This window comes from Helianthus annuus, chromosome 4 (genome assembly GCF_002127325.2).
Source record: "Helianthus annuus cultivar XRQ/B chromosome 4, HanXRQr2.0-SUNRISE, whole genome shotgun sequence".
Lineage (NCBI taxonomy): Eukaryota > Viridiplantae > Streptophyta > Magnoliopsida > Asterales > Asteraceae > Helianthus > Helianthus annuus.
Genome location: NC_035436.2, coordinates 69,669,127 through 69,686,825, shown reverse-complemented (window position 1 = coordinate 69,686,825; position 17,699 = coordinate 69,669,127). Strand labels below are relative to the sequence as shown.

The following is a 17,699-nucleotide window of genomic DNA, read 5'->3' as shown; positions in this document are numbered from 1 at the left end:
TCAGAAGTGGTTTAGCATCCCAGATGATGAAGACATTTCTACTTGAGCTGCTCATTTTGTGTCTAATTACTGGAACTAGAACATGAGTATCTCAGTAGTCTAAGTCAATTTGCAATCAATTTATGATCAGTGGAAACCTAATTTGAGCTTAACATGACCTTGATATGTGTGTCATTTCCTTTTGATCAGTTTTAAGGATAGTAATTCCACACATAAATAAGGTAATTACATCCAGACCAGAGATGAACTTTTACTATAAAAAAATGAGTAAAAAGATCATAATATATTTTAAAATAAATACAATATATCTGGTTTTTTTTATTTAAGAGGAAAACTCCTTAAAAAAAATTAAAGGAAGTTTTGAAAATAATCAAAAGGATCTGACAATTTACCAGTAAATTCATGATCATATTATTCTCAAGTTATTTTGACCATTGTTTTGGTCATTTTCTTCTTAATTGATTGAAAATTCATTTTAAGCACACTCACTGGAGATGCCATTGTTACCAGAACAATTTCTGTATTGATAAATGCACACAGTTGTATGATGACCACTGATGACCTAACTTTAACCTCAAAAGTGTTTTCTGCTTATGCTCTTTTCTTTTGATTTCAAAAGTTTTGAGATAGCTACACTTTGAGATTTGTTCATTTTCCCTTTTTACCCTTTTTATTTACATGTTCAGAAATACTCACTAGGAGATTATATTTTGAACATGCTTTGTCCATAATCACTTTGAAGCAATGTTTTGAGAGATCTGACCATATTTGATCATGTTTCATTACAGATCTCACATTACCTATGATTAGGACTGTTTTGACACCTTATTTTCTCAATGTGTTTAGACAAAGTCGATTTGGTCCTTTTGAAGGTACTCAACTTGCCTTTGAGCACATGAGAGATTTTGACAAAAGTTTTATTCCCTCTTTTCCTTTTCAGCAGTATTCTAGTGTTTTAGATGAACACAAGTTTTGCTGAACTGAGGTACATACGTTAGTTGTTTGTTGAAAACATCACAAATATCAAAACAACAATTTGAAATCAATTTTGAAAGCATCGAACGATCCCATAATTTATCAGATATTTTACAGATCTGAAAACTATGAGTGACATATGTATGAAAACACTTGTTGTGTGAGATTTGTGTGTCATATGACATTTTGGTTGATTTACAGAGTTTTAGAATATTCATTTTATCCATGATTTACTCGTTACTCTGTTTTTCAACTGAATGCAACCAACCTTAGTATCAATGAGTTTTGAGCTTAACTGTTATGTCAAATTGATTGTTAGATCGAATTTGACTGTCCTCGCTCTGGTACCAATTGTTAGGATCTGAAGGCTGTTTGTGATTGTGTTTGTTTGCATAAAACGAATAAGTGCAGCGGATGAGTAGCAAACTTTGTAAACATAATCAAAAGAAAGTATAGATTGATAAACAATTGCTATTTCATTGAGTCAAAAGATTTACAATAGAAAGCAAATGATTACAGCAAGCTTACAATCTAAACTCCCCCTCAGCCTGATACACCAGAGTTGGTTGCACAAGATGAAAGGATGAATTGAGGAGAAAAACTCACTCAAAACGATCAAGTGTAACAGTACAGAGTACTGTTATACTTATAGGCAAACCAAACTACTGATATGCCTCAGCTGACGTCACCATGATAGTGACATCTAACGACCTAACAAACTACAAATACTGTTCTATACAAACTACTGTTATGTAACATCTGATAATCACTAAAGTACAAAACATAAGGAAACTACTGCTTCACGTTCCACTGTTGTAGCCTTAGCACAGATGTTGAGTCTTCAGTGCTTTCTTCAAAGGTGATCAGTCTTTGAGAGGGCAGTGCTTGAATCTTCGGCAGTACTTAGGAGACGGCAGTAGATAGAGCAACAGAGTTTGTCTTCAGCAGTTGTTAAATAATCATCAGAGTTTGGTTTGTCAGTTGTTGTAGTTGAGCAGCACTTAACATTCATCAGCTGTTAGATAACCACTGTCAAGGGGAAAGATTAGAGCAAACTGCTGCTTATTAAGTGTCCACTGATGGGATCCGGTTTTGGCTTTACATTATCTGTTCCTCTGTTAGGGTTCAATCCCAACACCTAACCTTATCCCCCACCTCCATATCCTCTACAAACACACACCACAGTCGATCTCTTGTCACGCACCTGACGAAAACACCCCTCTTTACCCTCTCGATGTTCTTGACCGACGACCAAACCATCACCGGCGCTGACTCCGACAAACCCACACCCCCTCCGACCTCCTTTTCGTCTCACACCCAAAATCTCATCTCCAAACATGCTCACCCCCACACCCCTCGTCTCCTCTGCCAGCTCCGACGATCGGAGCCGCGCCTCCAGCGACCTCCGGCGTCTCTCTGGTTACAGGTTTCCTCGGGGTTTGTTGGTTTCCAAGCTTCCATTTGAGTCAACCGATTACAAGTGTGTGGTTGATGCGGGTGGTGAATGGTGGTGGCGCGGAGCGGCATCGGAGAGAGGAAGTCAAAGAGAGAGAGAGAGAGGCTGGAGAGGAAGAAGGGGGTGGCGCCGCCGCTGCGGCGGCGGTGACGGAGCCGGTGACAGGGGTTCTCGACGGCAGTGGTGGCTCCGGAGACACCACGACAGTGGAGGTGGTTGACCGGTGAGCTCCGGCGACGGGGTCCGGCAGCCGCTATTTCTTCGGTAACGTCCCAAAATCTAAATTTTTATATTCGCTAGCATGTTCTGGTGCAGTAGTTGTCAGGCAAAGATTTGCACTTCAAAAAAATCTACAACAAAAGTTAAAACATTCTTATCATATAAGACATATCAAATAAACAATTTAAGTTAAAACATTACAACATAAGAATTTCAATTCTCTTTCGATATAAGCAGATGCGAAAAATTCACCCCATTTACTGATGGACGGGTCAATTTGGGTTTTGATCCCAAACTGCTCAAATGAGTTAAATAAAAAAAGTAGCTAAAAGGGGAGCATGCCAAACAAGTTGGAAATCATCCGGAATCTATTTCTTATGTATTCAACCTCCTAAATCGTTATAGTCATAGATTTAGATTAATATTGTAATAATAATATTTTAAATCATAAGTAAAGCATTAAAGGTTTATCAAAAGTAAAAATAAAGTTACAAATGAATGCATGGGTCGGGACAATCCAATCCAGTCTCGTACTAAAAGATGACCCGTTGTAACCGAAACCCATTTGACCTGTCACCCAACTTTCAACCTCCAGATCCAATTCATATCTATCGATGCAGAATCTAGAAACATATTAGGAGAACTTTAATTCAAGGCAACAAAAGAAATTGCAACAAGTGGCATTTCGCCTAATTAAGCTAAATTTTGGTAGAAACTTGAACAGTTAACAAGGTTTCAAGACTTGTAACCAACTTACGGTGAAAGTTAAAAACAATTCTTTATTAATGGTTTTAGAAACAGCCACTACAAAATGTGTCTCAACTGCACTTTACGTTTAAGAACTGACAAGGCGGTGACTAGCCGCATAATGAAAAGAGGCTGGTGACAGGTGCTTTTACATATCTGGCCATCTCTTTAGTATAATTTATATCCCTAATATCATATTTTTACTAATACTTCAGTTTGCAGAGGAGGACACAGTAGGTGGCATGAGTGAAGGATAAATTCAATCTGCTCTGTTAATTTCAAAGAGACATGATTCTTAAGGTGTAAGGGGTGCATGTCCAAAGAGATTAGGCAAACTTTTCCCCCACCCAATCATATTGTGCCATGTATTTCTCCTCTCATTCTTGCCTAATGCCCAAAAAACATAAGGGGTGCATGCCTAAATTTGAGATTAGGCAAACTAATTTTTAATTTAGAAAAAGGATGATTGGTTGACAAGATATAACCAACATGTAAACCAGTTGAACCCACCCAATGCATTTGAAAACACAGCAAATATAGTAAAAAAAAATAAAGATAGAAGCAGATCTGAAAATCCAAAGCTTTCAAAAGTGCTCGAGTAGGATCAAATTCAATTTTCATAAATCAAGCATGCTAATTGCTAAGAAACCATGTTGGATTGTAATGAGCCACTCCTAAACAGGGGCGAAGTATAGTGGGTGTCCGGGGGTGCACCCGCCCACCCCAATGTTTCGGTTAGAAGTGTATAAGTTTCGATTTTTCGTCCGAAAATTTTAAAATTATATAGGATTGCCCCCCCAATTATTTTTCCTAAATTGTATATCCTAAATATTTATAAACTTTGTATATAAATGATGGGTAGTTTGGTAAATATACACTTTGTTTTATTTGGAACTATTATTATTTGACCCGACTTGAATCGAATAGCCAACTCAACCCGACCCGAAACATAACGATAGGAAAACTTTTTTTGGGTCCCATCACTTTACGCCCCCTCGAAACTTTTGGTCAAGCTCCGCCACTGCTCCTAAAGACAACCTTCCAAATGGTTAACAATGAATAAAACTAATGATTTAGGATGCCTGAAATTCAAAAGACAGAAAATAAAACAAAAGAAATAAAGGTTACACATAAAAATGAAAGTGACTATAAATTCTTGACATGCTATCACTAATGTGTTTGAATTAAGTTAACCGAAAATCAATCAATCAAAAAAGTTAACCGAAATGTTCGTACATTGTTCAAAACACAATATCAAAAATCAATCTGTAAAATACAAAGTCCAAAACAAAACCACTACCTTCAAGCCTTGTTTCTTAACCAGGTTGTATCCACTCTGATTGTTGGATATGTTCTGCCTACAACCGCTCTGACCCGTGCTTTGTCGTACATCTCCCTTTCTTTGAATTGTGTAAAGGTTTTGAGATATAACTTCGCCTTTTGGTCATCTTCAGAAGATGGAATGATCTACATGTCCCCATACAACCAAATCAAATACAGTTACATAAAGATACACACACACACACATATCTATACTATATATAGGGTAAAGTTCTTGTACAAATAATCTTAACATACTAAACATACAAATTGAAGGAAAACTCAAAAAGACAAGGTGGCATTTTTGTAATTATCAATAACTATCAAAGTTACTCTACAAATATACCTAAAAAAACCTAACCACTCCCCCCACCCCCAAAAAAAACCTACCCCCCCCCCCCCACCCCCCAAAAACCTAAAAAAACCTAACCCCCCCCCCCACCCCCACCCCCCAAAAAACCTAAAAAAAAACCTAACCCCCCCCCCACCCAAGCTAAAATGCTAAAAACTAAACCCCCAAAAAAACCTAAAAAATCTAAAAAAATAAAAAAAACACACAAATTATTTTATTTTATTTTTTAACATTTTTTATTAAAAAATCGCTACTTTTAGTAGCAGCCAAAAAAAAATTTTTTTTTTTGCTAACGAAATGTAGCGATTTTTTAATAAAAAATGTTAAAAAAAAATTGTGTTTTTTTAGGTATTTTTGGTTGTAACTTTGATAGTTGGTGGTAATTACAAAAATGCCACCTTGTCTTTTTGGGTTTTCCTTCAATTTGTATGTTTAGTATGTTAAGATTATTTGTATTTGATCTTTTGCCACTATATATAATATGCATACCCATTCCACCCAATTATCAAGCCCATACCCACTAACCAGCCCCATAGTGTCAAGATCGTGCTTTACGGCTCTTCAACGCCCTTATAAGAAAGCCAAAATGAGAAAACCCGTCAAACATTCTATTCCCAAACCGCCAAGCAGGTTATCATCCTCAAATTTTGGAATACCAAATTCCTCTACAACTCCCTTGAAAAATGATACTTGTATGTCAATACCAAAAATATATTAGAAACTGATTATTGTTTATTTTTTTTATTTCTTCTTGCATCTATATAAGTATAAAACTATATGATTTTCTCGGATTATTAAATAAGTGAGCAAGCCTGCCTATGTGATTCAATAGCCCAAGTCATTTGTGTAAAATGGCATACTTATTTGAACTTGAAAGTTGGAATCATTCAAAGAGTTGCTTACCAACAACATCCAAGCCAATTAATTTAAGCATGAATCACCTAACATCCCTGCAAGAAAAAAGCTTGCATGAAGGCAAAACAGATCTTTCACTTCTCAAAACAGACTCCTCTTTGCTAAATCGACATCCAGTGGCTTCACAAAAGAAATATCAAATTCTATTACGGCCACTACACATCGTATAACAGTTAAGGCATAGCCACGATGAACTGTAACAGTTGAAACACAAATAGCATGTTTTTTTTTCAAATTTTGATAATCGCTTACCATATAATCATTTTAACTTTTACCCAAGATTCAAACCCCCTTTGAATCGTGTCAGCACTATCATGACGTGGCGGATGACATAGCGACATTAGCCAAAAACTGCCACAGTCTTCCAAGGGTCTCTTTAGGTCTCTACAGAACTTCCCATCTTAACAAAAAGATATAAATAAAGTAAAATAAACATCAAATCCTAAAACCAAATAAAAGAAAATCAGCAAAGCAAGCTTTGTTTGTTAAAAAGGACATTAATGGATCACCTGGTAGTATGCTATAGCAAGTGACCTTAACCCGCTGTCTACAAAATTTTGTCAATGAAGGCATGAATGTCTGATTTGTTGTGTGCAAGATTCAAAATCTACACCAATTTAAAACAAAATTATTAACCAACTAAGAAACACATAAAAAAAACTATTTTTTTACAACAGTCAATATTAACCACAAAAAATCTCAAAACAAAAAATAAATTATAGAAAAAGAAAGATCATGTAAGAACCGAAGAAATGTGATGATGACCTGCTAAAGAACACACAACCTTTTTGACCCTCCTTTCATAGCCTTCACAGTCCATCTTCACTTTCATTCTTGAGAAATCGACCAACCCTAGATGTAGTTCCATTGGTTCCAGATCTCCCAGCCAGTTGTCTCAAATGTTCATGCAGAAAACTTGAATGTAAGTCCTAATTTACAAATTAGCATCAACGATAAACGGCTAGGTTGTCTTTCTCCTCATTTTAACCATGGAACCGTCAACAATGTATGGTGGCTGTTAAGGACCACCACTGTCACACCGTATAGAAGCCTGTAACCGGATCATCACCACCATCACTCTCTTCCGTCCCCCAAGGGTTGCAAACCTTTATCGATCTGGTGAAATCCTCACAGATCTGGTCATGAAACGGCACCTGGAGAGAGATCTGGCATGATATTCTTGAGTTGCCGAGTGAGAGAGAGAAGGTCTGATGAAGTTTTGTGAGATGTGTGAGTTGTGAGAGCGAAGGGAATGGAAAGGTTGATCCGTATGAACTAAATATCAGCCGTCCAGATCGTGATCCGTGTGAAAAAGTGAAAAAAATGGACGGTTGATAATGATCCGGGTGAAGGGTAAATTGTTTGTGTTTACTTGTGCTTTAAATCTTGTACATTGTGCATTAAGTGTGTTTTCAACACATTGGAAAATTACCATTCCTATCCCTTGGATATGCTTATTACAGTAGTATAGAAGTATAGATAAGCATATCCAAGGGATAGGAATGGTAATTTGCCAATGTGTTGAAAACACACTTAATGCACAATGTACAAGATTTAAAGCACAAGAAAACACAAACAATTTACCCTTCACCCGGATTATTATCAACTGTCCATTTTTTTCACTTTTTTCACACGGATCACGATCTGGACGGCTGATATTCAGTTCACACGGATCAACCTTTCCATTCCCTTCGCTCTCACAACTCACACATCTCACAAAACTTCATCAGACCTTCTCTCTCTCTCTCTCGGCGACTCAAGAATATCATGCCAGACTATGTAGCACGGGGACTTCATTTATGTGGTCGTACCCGTCTCGGGTACTTGTCAAGGACAGAAACACTATGGGTACTTGTCGGGGACGTTTCCTAAACGTTTCCAATGTCGGGAACGTATCTGCTAGAATAATTTAACCGGGGTAACCCTTTACCCAACGTATCTGCTAGAAGTATCCAGCCCGTTTCCATTTATTTTTAGGGTTTTTACCCTTTCAAATTCCACAACCAACCATTAAATAAATAGACTTATCATATTTGGCTTCTCTAATCTCTAAACTAAGTCTCATCATCTCTAAATCTTTATCGATTGCCGATCTCTCACTAGATGAACCGGAATTTGAAAATGATTTGATTATTGATAATTAATTACCTTTGGAAGATGTAGTATTTTTAGAGTTTGTTTAATGTATTTTTATTTTTTTATATTTTTTATTGCTGTACCCATCTCTTGGAATTTTGAGTTTTGCCCTTCCTCGTTCCCATATCGTCCCCGTACCCAGATCCCGTACCCGTTCCAGTGCTACTTAGATGCCAGATCTAGTCTTCGACGAAGCTCCGGTAAGTTCTCCTCTAATTACATGCTCCATCGGTTTTTAGTTTGGTTTGTGTAATGAAGATTGTGACCATGACCAGTTGTAGTATATTTTGTGTGCTGCTAATGTGGGTTTTTTCACTCGGCCAAACCAGTCAAAGTGACCAATAACATTTTGGTTTGCGTTACTTTTTGTATCTTACTTTTACTATTATATAGGAATGATGATATTAAAAACTGAACAAATGTTTTGTGAAGCTGGAGAGAAGTGGCCTGATATTATCCTAGAGGAAGATGGTTCCAAGGTTAGAAAAAAGAACCAAATTATCCATTGTTTTCTTTATTATTATTACAGCACTAAATTAATGCAATGAACTAATGACCCCATGTCAATTAATAGTTATGTTTGGAGGTTACTAGGCGTGGTCTGTTAAAATAATCTGAACCAAAGCTTTTCTCAAAACAAAACGTTAGTTGGTACAATGACATTGGGAATTGTATAATATCGACGATAGTTTAGCTGGTGGGTTGATATTACTTTGGTATTGAATTGGGATGACCTAAAATTAAATAAAGTTCTCTTTTGGAATGTATAGCCTTGAGGTATCCAAATCTTGTTGAGGGCGGCTGTTAGTTTAATATGATGTCTTGAATAATCACTAACTTGAAAGAATATTAACCGTATACATTAAAAAGATTTATATTAATATTGTTGTCTCAGATCAATTCAGATCATAAGTATGCCCATAGAATTTAAATGAATCTTTTAAATGAATCTTTTATGGCTGTATTGATAAATTCTACCCTGTTCAGTTTACCTCGAAATATTTCCCAGGTAGGTGGTGGCAAGGTTGTTATTGTGAATCTTCAGGTATTTCCTAATTTCACTTTTTTAATATGTAGTTTTAGAATTTAATCTTATTCTTTTCTCAATTTCGTTTGGTTTCACTTTCACATTTTCTACAGAAAACTCCAAAAGACAAGCAAGCAAGTCTGGTGATCCATGGATTTATAGACAAGGTGCAGTATGTAAGTAATCAAATAAACAAAAATACAGATTCATTTTTTTAATAACTAAAAACTTCATACTTTTATTTGTAAAATTTTACTTGGAACTGGTGATTGGTGGAATCATGGACCTTCTCAATTTACGAAAATACCCTTTTGTCATAATAGATCTTCCTCAAACGATTTTCACCAAGGGAATTAGTTTAGATAATATCCCTTCTTTATTTGGATATGGATCTGATTCAAAGGTTCGATCACACAAATCTGACACTTGTTTCTTACTTTAATCAGAGATATTTTTTTTACATTTTTTAATCGTTGTTTAATCAAGTTAACAAATTATGATGGTCGGAACCCTAAACTTTCAAGCTACAGAAACACCGTCATGCTCTTCACCACTGGTCTAAGTAGCACTGGAACGGGTACGGGATCTGGGTACGGGGACGATACGGGAACGAGGAACGGCAAAACTCAAAATTCCAAGAGACGGGTACAACAATAAAAAATATAAAAAAATAAAAATACATTAAACAAACTCTAAAAATACTACATCTTCCAAGGGTAATTAATTATCAATAATCAAATCATTTTCAAATTCCGGTTCATCTAGTGAGAGATCGGCAATCGATAAAGATTTAGAGATGATGAGACTTGAGAGTTTAGAGATTAGAGAAGCCAAATATGATAAGTCTATTTATTTAATGGCTGGTTGTGGAATTTGAAAGGGTAAAAACCCTAAAAATAAATGGAAACGGGCTGGATACTTCTAGCAGATACATTGGGTAAAGGGTTACCCCGGTTAAATTATTCTAGCAGATACGTTCCCGACATTGGAAACGTTTAGGAAACGTCCCCGACAAGTACCCATAGTGTTTCTGTCCCTGACAAGTACCCGAGACGGGTACGACCACATAAATGAAGTCCCCGTGCTACATAGCCACTGGTGGATGAGAGGTCCATTTTTTGTTTTCAACTGTTATAGTCTTCTGTTGATTTTTTTTTTATTAATTAGTTTCTTATATCATTATTTTAACTATAGGCTGAATGGGGACCACTTCGTCATGTCCGTGTTATCAAGGATGTGGATTCGCATTTATAGATTTCCCGACCACGGTATTGGTTACGTTTCCTTCTCTTTTTCTTTTCTATATTCGAACACAAGCATTGTGTTCAGAATTTATGTATGTATTGCTGCAAATCAGGGGTCTGCACGCTCGATGATAGATAAAGTTGGAGATGAGGGTCTTCTTCTTGATGATAGGAAGCTATTCTTTGAGTATAGGTATACTATTATTATTCGATGTTTGAGTTTTTATAATGGAATGTTTAATCTAATAATATGTTTCCTGCCACCGAAGCACAATGCTTCTTTCGGATTGGATGTGCACAATATGTGGCTGCATTAATTTTGCGAGGAGGACATCATGTTTTCAGGCGATCATTTGGTTATACCTTAAAGTATGCTTCACTGTTAATTTGAGATGGTTAGTACTTAATACTAATTCAATCTTTTTTTCGTCTGTTCTGAATTAGTGTAACGAACCTAGGACAGACGATGCTCCTCTTGCTGACATAAATAAATATATGTTTATTAAATCAGTTTCACCTTCCAGGGTATGGCTGACCGTATAATCAGGATGAGAACTTCACTTAGGGAAAACATCGAGAAGTTGGGCTCTCCGTTATCATGGGAACACATAACTAATCAGGTAAATTTACAAATTTACCCTTCAGTCATAGTTATTTTAATGAATATAAATCATGCTTTTATATGCTTAAACAGATTGGCATGTTCTTCTATAGTGGAATGACTCCTGAACAAGTTGATTGCTTGACAAAAGAGTTTCACATTTACATTGTTGTAGCGGGCCATGCTTATTGTTCTAATTGTTGTAGCTGGCCATGCTTATCGTTTTGCTAATTGTTATGATAGGACATAAAAAACTGTATACGGGTCACTGTTAAAGCTGCTTACATTGTTTGAATGATACACCATTGTTTTTCTGAATACATGTTCTATCATAAAAAACTGTATATGGGTAGTTGTAACGGGCCAGGTAACGGGTCAAAACAAGCTCCGGTCAAAACGGGCCATTTTAGTACGGGTCAAAACAGTGTAGGTTGACCTTTGAGCACTTTTTTACAGTGTAGGTTGACCTACCATCATTTATTTCCTCACTGTACCCCTCAACGCCTTCATTTATGCAGACCTTGTGGTTAGCAACCCCGAGTTGGTGAATCTATTGGAAAAAAGTCATAAGGAGTGAGATAAATTGCATTGGATACAATCACGCTCGACAAAAGGTGGTCTTGGATACAATTGACTTGGTGATGGGAATTTTTGATGTTTGTTATGGAACACCTCTGAGAAAACAAACAGTCTTCTTGCAGACTGCAGAGGTTTGGTCCACCTCTTCTACTACAGAGGTTTGCAGATGTGGTCCGCAGACTACAACGTTTTATCTCTGAAAAAACAAACAACACCTTAGTTAGAAACATGCGCATTACATTTTGAATAAAGAAAATAGGATACATGAAACAATATTTTAAACTAAGAAATATAATATGAAGGGTTGAAACAAGATAAGCGGGATATCAATATTTACTCACAAAATTCTAACACACGAGACAATCAGTTACATATTCTTCGGTATGGATGATGATAGATTAGGTGTAAATGATTATAATATAAAAATGTATATAAGTGCACATATGTTCTTGATACGTTAAGAACTTTACAAGCCATTATCTTTCTAGAAACCTAAAAGTTTCATATTTTGGATTGAGTGCCCTTTCTCGACATGTTAGCCCTAAACTCACCAACCTAAGTGATATGTTTCCCGCCGCATCGCGCGGGTATACGTCTAGTGTGTGTGTGTATATATATATATATATATATATATATATATAGAGTAGGGTTCGCATGGAAAGTGTGTTTTTCCTAAAAAGTCTAGGAAGCGATCTGGTCCATCCGATTGGTGTGTTTAAGGGTTGAGATTAAATCAATGGCAATCTTGTAATATTTGAGTTATATAATTAGAGACTTTTAATATAGTGAGGGTATTTTGGTAATTGGGAGTGTTTTAAATAAGTCAAGAAACTGCCATATCAATAACCAATCCCTAAATTCATGCAATTTCCCCTCTTTCTCTCTCTCCCTCTCTAAACCGATCTCTTTCCCCTTGCTGCTGGCAACGCAAAACAGGACCCCAAGAGCATTCAGATTTCGGTTCCAAGGCTTGTTCATACCCCTTTTCTTCACTAGGTATTCATATCTTGGGTTGTGATTAAAGTTCTTGAAGTGCATATACGTTTTCGGTCTTAATCTGCTTGTAACTTGGCTGCGTTTTTTCTGTTTTAATTGATGATTGTAGAGAGGCTTGTACCGCTGTTTCTGAGTCGTTCTTGATAAATGGAAGGATTACCAGCATGGATGGTAAAACACGGCGTCAAGAAATCTGCTTGCTGTTAAAACACAGCGTCAAGAAATCTGCTTGCTGTTAAAACACAATGTCAAGAATCCTCCAGCAATCTGCTTGCTGTTAAAACACAACGTCAATTAATCTGCTTGCTGTTAAAACACAATGTCCAAAATCCTCAAGCAATCTGCTTGCTGTTAAAACACAGCGTCAAGAAATCTGCTTGCTGCTAAAACACAGCGTCAAGAATCTGCTTGCTGTTAAAACACAATGGCCTGCTTGCTGTTAAAACACAATGTCAAGAAATCTGCTTGCTGTTAAAACACAATATCAAGAATCCTCTAGCAAATCTGCTGACTTAAAACACAATCAGATTTGTTAAACTCCTGTATAAAAACAAACTGTTGTAAAACACATTATGATGTAATGTAATCATCAAAAAACACAAATGTGATGTAATGTGACATAAACAACAACATAAAACACATTCAGAGTGTTAAAATGCAAAAGAACTGTTAAAACACAACCTGATTATATATAGACTTCAGAGTGTTAAAACACACTGACTTCAACCTTTCTGACTAGTAAAACACATCACCAAGACATGCTGATAGTTTTTCCAGATAAACACATTGACTTCCAGATTTGAATTCGAAAACAACAAAAATTCCGAAAATCATGGAATGTTAGTTAATGAAAAATAAATTCCAAAAATAAAATTAAAATGTGAAATTACATAGTTGCCCTTTTAGTTAAAATAACTCAATGCCACATGTCCAATTCTCATTGCTTCCTAGACTTTCTAGGAAAATACACTTTCTACCAAACTCCTACTCTCTCTCTCTCTCTCTCTATATATATATATATATATATATATATATAGTATAAGGATCATTACAGAACACTAATTATTGCGAGAACAAAAAGAACAACTCTAAATCACTAAATTTTGGGATTTATGGTTCATATTTCTTAAATTTTATGTTTCTTACATTCATATGTGTATTATATATACATAAAAAATCATATATTTTTCCCTACACGTAGTCTACATACATGTAGGTAATTTAGCCTACACATAACCTACATGTGTGTAGGCTATTTAAAAACTGAAGATTTTTCATATTTTGCTTTAAATTCTAGTGTGAGAAACAATAAATCTTACATTTATAATATTTTCATTTACTTTTTAGGTTTTTAGGATTGAAAAAATGAATGATTCATTTTGTTCTGCGTGTTCTCGCAATATTTACTGTTCTGCATAGAACCTTCCCTGTATATATATATAGGGTAAGGATAGTGTAAAAAGGGCCTAAAGTGTGAGAAGTGTATTATAACACTATATATAATACTATATAACACCATGTAAACACCGTATAACAATATGTAACACCATATAATACCATATAACACTATGTAACACTATATATCATTCTATAACAAATATAACACTATACATCTATCATAGACATGCTATCAGACAACCTATAGTGTTATATTTGTTATATAATGATATATAGTGTTACATAGTGTTATATGGTATTATATGGTGTTACATATTGTTATACGGTGTTTATATGGTGTTATATAGTATTATATATAGTGTTATAATACACTTCTCACACTTTGAGCACTTTTTACAGGATCCTCTACCTATATATATATATATATATATATATATATATACTGCTATAGTATGCTACAAGAAATAACTAGGAGTGTGAACCTAGTTAGAATGTGAATTAGAACTTTAACTAAAAGGAATAAGTTTTTAGTCATTTAAAAATAAGTGTTCATATGTGAGGGGTTGAATGTGTAAAGAATGAAAGTTAAACTGATAAAACAAATAAAAACACACCACACACACAGTGTGCATGTGGGTGTCGCCAGGAACAAGAAGGGAAGAAGGGTTTTCCCTCATCTTCACAAAATCATGAAAACTGAAGGGAAATCATGGCTTAAATCACTGCATGAACACATAGAATCGTTCATTTAATATAGTCTAACAAGAGGTAAGTTGAATTTTATGATTTGATGAAATTTCATAAGTGGGTTAAAATCAAACAGTGAAATTGAATGAAGTTATGTGACAACCCTCAAAATTACAGGTATCCGTACAATTAATTAATTATTAATTTGTGCTTAATGACTGTGCTTGATTACAACTGATGAATTAAACTACTTTATGATTTTTGCATCATACATACTTATGCATCACATTTCATACTGTCACTCCATTTATTGCACACCAACTTTAGTGACAAACTTGATGCACAAAGCACAGTTAGCACAGTGAGCGGATAGCTCAGAAATATACTGACAATGCCAGTACATAGACAGACAATGATTTGAGGCCAGTATGAGCCAGGGACAAGGTACTACACTAGTATGGAGTGTAGGGAAGTAAGGACCATAAAACTGCGTCTCTAGATGATAGTTTAAGTACCGGAAAGTGCCTAAAACTCACTAATAATGCAGAATTCTGCATTATTTATCAGAAATTCAGCATTTTAACATGCTAGTAATGTGCAAAAACATGGAAAAATGGTCCTGTATGCTTTCCTAAGTGTCGGGAATTAATAGTGTTACAAAAGGTTACATAAAAGACACTATACAGTATAACTAAGCACTTTAACGGAACGGTATCTAACCGAACAACCGGACATTACCCGGAACACCAAAATTTTGCCAAATACATTGTTTAAATATTTCTTGGCTAGTTATGATCCCCGAACACCATAACACCCGCTAGATATCAACTAACTAAAACATGTAAGTATATACTTGGAATTTAACTATTATTTACCCACTTTTCACCAAAATTTTACAATTAACCCCCCCCTAACCAATCAGTCACCATCACCACCATACTTCACACCATACCTTCAAGATTATGTTGATTATTTTAATTGATCTTTGCTTGATTTCTTGTACAAAATATTTGATTGAAATCTTTATAAGTATGGTGTGCAAGATCACCATACCACTCCATATCTTCACAAGATCACCCCAACTCCCTCACATCTCTCTCTCCCTCTCGGCTCACTACACAACCGCCACCGCCACCACCACCACCTTGTCACCACCATTACTCCATTTTCATGCTTGTTTCAAGTGCTAGAAGGTGACTAAAGGAGCTTGTAGCTTGTGGATCATCAAGGAGCTTTCATCACTTGCTTTTACACACCATCTTCATCATCTTTTGTTCTTGAGTTCTTCCCTAGCTTTAAGCTAGTTGTAGGACTTCCTTAAACTCTTGTTTACTTCATGTTTTAGTGATTAAAGATTATATCATGATGAAATCATATGAACACTACAAGAACACAAACATAAATCATGAACATAAGGCTTTACATAAAGATGAAACATGATGAAATGTTGTAGTATGATGTTGTTGTGAATATATTGTTGATTACTTGTTGATTCTTGGTAATGTGATGTTAATCACTATATTGAACTTGTTAAAGTATGATTAAAAACATGGTTTAACAAGTTAGAAGGTGATTAGGGGATTACATGAAATAATCATATTCTAGTTTAAACATGAACTTGAAGGAAAATGATTTTCTTGAAATATAAGTAAACAAGTAGGTTGATGATCATGTAGATCCGAGGTTTACAAAAGACTTTTCTAAACAAACCAAGTTCAAGAGTCGATTTTATAAAGATCAAGACCTTTACTTGCACTTACACCATTTTTGGTGATAAAATAAGTGTAAGAACACTTTATTTACAAGAAGAGTTCAAAAGATTAATTTTTGTAAAAAATGGTTACAAGTTGTAAACACTTGGTTCTTTTAAGAAAAGGATTTTTAAAGAAATGAATACACTTTGGAAGGTAACTAAGTCCACTAAACGCTTTACCAAGTTACTACGCGTTTTTGTGATATATCAAGTTCATGATTAATATGTAACGCATATAGTTTTTGCTCTTGGTAATGTAAAATTGTTTAAAGCTTGATTGTTGATTGATTTTTGAAAAGAAAATGATATGCTTAATAGCATGGACTCCTCCGTTTTTAGGGGAAACTATGGCGAAATTTTCTAAAAATATAAAGGGCTTGGAAATTATTTTCTAACAAGTGTTTACAAGTATGTTTTAAACTTTGTTTCTCCAAATAAAACTCGCCATAATTTTTGTAACAAAATACAAAGTGTCGGAGGTTGGTTTTCGTAAATAAAAGTGGATGAATATATATTTAGAATATATATTTCATACTAAAACGCTTGTGTGATTATTCGATTGCAAAGTGGTATAGTTGTATAAAGTGGTATAGTTGTATCATTTCAGAGAAAAATAATATAACTTAACAAAATACCGTCCCAAGTATAATTTTGATGGATATTATTTTGATAACGAAAAATGTGATTTTATCACGAAGTATAACATATTTTTGGACAAGTAGAAAACATATTATTTTTGAAAAGTTATAATATATTTTCCTAGTATATTTAGAGAATATATAAATTTCGGGACAAATGATTATTTTCTTGGAAACACATTATTTTCGACAAATAAGTTATTATATATTTGTAACGCCCCAAAACTCGGGTCTAAATATTTTATTTGGACATTTTATTTGGTTGGCATAAGTAAGTAGGATTTATTAGTTAAGTGGGATATTTCACAAATAACCAAGCTATCTAACTTGGTTAGATAGTGTTGGCTATCAATTGAGAATGGAAAATAATGGGGGTTAAATAAATAAGAAAGAACATGAGGGACCAAGATTGTCAAATTGGAATCTGAATTTAATTAAAACAAAAAAATCTCACACACAAGGGGGTGTGTGCGTGAGATCGAGCAGAAGGAAGAAGGAAAGGGTGAAAACCCTAGTTCCCAAGAAAGCTTCAAATTGACAAGGAAATTAGGCTCAAATCCGATGCATGAACTCGTTTTCTTGATGATCTAGCCCTAACAAACATGTGGTAAGTTGTATTTTATGATTTGATGATCTTGCTATGAAGTGGGTTATGG

General features: G+C 35.1%; 2 long non-coding RNA genes across 7 annotated transcripts; one reads left to right on the top strand and one right to left on the bottom strand.

The window, feature by feature from the left end:
• Positions 1-2,460: 2,460 nt before the first annotated feature.
• LOC110871175 lies at positions 2,461-7,237 on the bottom strand. Of its 6 annotated transcripts, none has more exons than XR_002553535.1 (6): positions 6,750-7,237; positions 6,494-6,591; positions 6,237-6,384; positions 5,973-6,104; positions 5,587-5,744; positions 4,587-4,864 (listed from the first exon to the last, which is right to left on the bottom strand). It is a non-coding gene; the product is annotated as an uncharacterized LOC110871175 (long non-coding RNA). The 6 variants fall into 6 exon arrangements; XR_002553534.1 differs by having other exon boundaries at positions 5,595-5,744; XR_004891708.1 differs by having other exon boundaries at positions 5,973-6,019.
• Positions 7,238-10,886: 3,649 nt separating this feature from the next.
• On the top strand, positions 10,887-11,249 carry LOC110871176. The gene is made up of 2 exons (XR_002553538.2): positions 10,887-11,011; positions 11,086-11,249. It is a non-coding gene; the product is annotated as an uncharacterized LOC110871176 (long non-coding RNA).
• The last annotated feature ends 6,450 nt before the right edge of the window (positions 11,250-17,699 follow it).